Genomic DNA, 511 nt, shown 5'->3' with positions numbered 1-511 from the left:
ATGTATGTTCTATAGCTAACTCTGGGGCCTTCCAGGTACAAGTGTATTATACTGATATCTCGTGACATTTTCATTGCACACACGTGGACTCAGTTCAGCTAATAATGTGACTCTGGATGGCAAATAGTAATGCAACCACAACTTTTACACTGCTATATTAATTTTCATCCACTTCATAGTTATGAGTTATCATGTATGGATTCAGGACACATAAATCCCATTTCAGTTCCAGGTTGTAACACTACAGAATGTGGAAAAGTTTTAGGGGGTGAATACTTATGCACTGTATGTAGACATGAAGAGAAAGACAGAAAAATAACTGGAGAGAAAGAGAAAGAAGAAACAGAAACAAATAAAAAAATTTCAAAAACAGAAAACGATAGAGAGACAGAGAGAGAGAGACATGGAGAGAGACAGAGAGAGAGACAGAGAGAGAGAGATGTAATGCTCCATTTCTGTTTTGTTTTGGATGACGATATCAAACTCGTGACGTAACACCCGCGTCTGCAGC

The sequence above is a fragment of the Ictalurus furcatus genome, chromosome 17, assembly GCF_023375685.1.
Source record: "Ictalurus furcatus strain D&B chromosome 17, Billie_1.0, whole genome shotgun sequence".
NCBI classification, from domain to species: Eukaryota; Metazoa; Chordata; class Actinopteri; order Siluriformes; family Ictaluridae; genus Ictalurus; species Ictalurus furcatus.
This window is presented reverse-complemented; position numbering follows the sequence as displayed.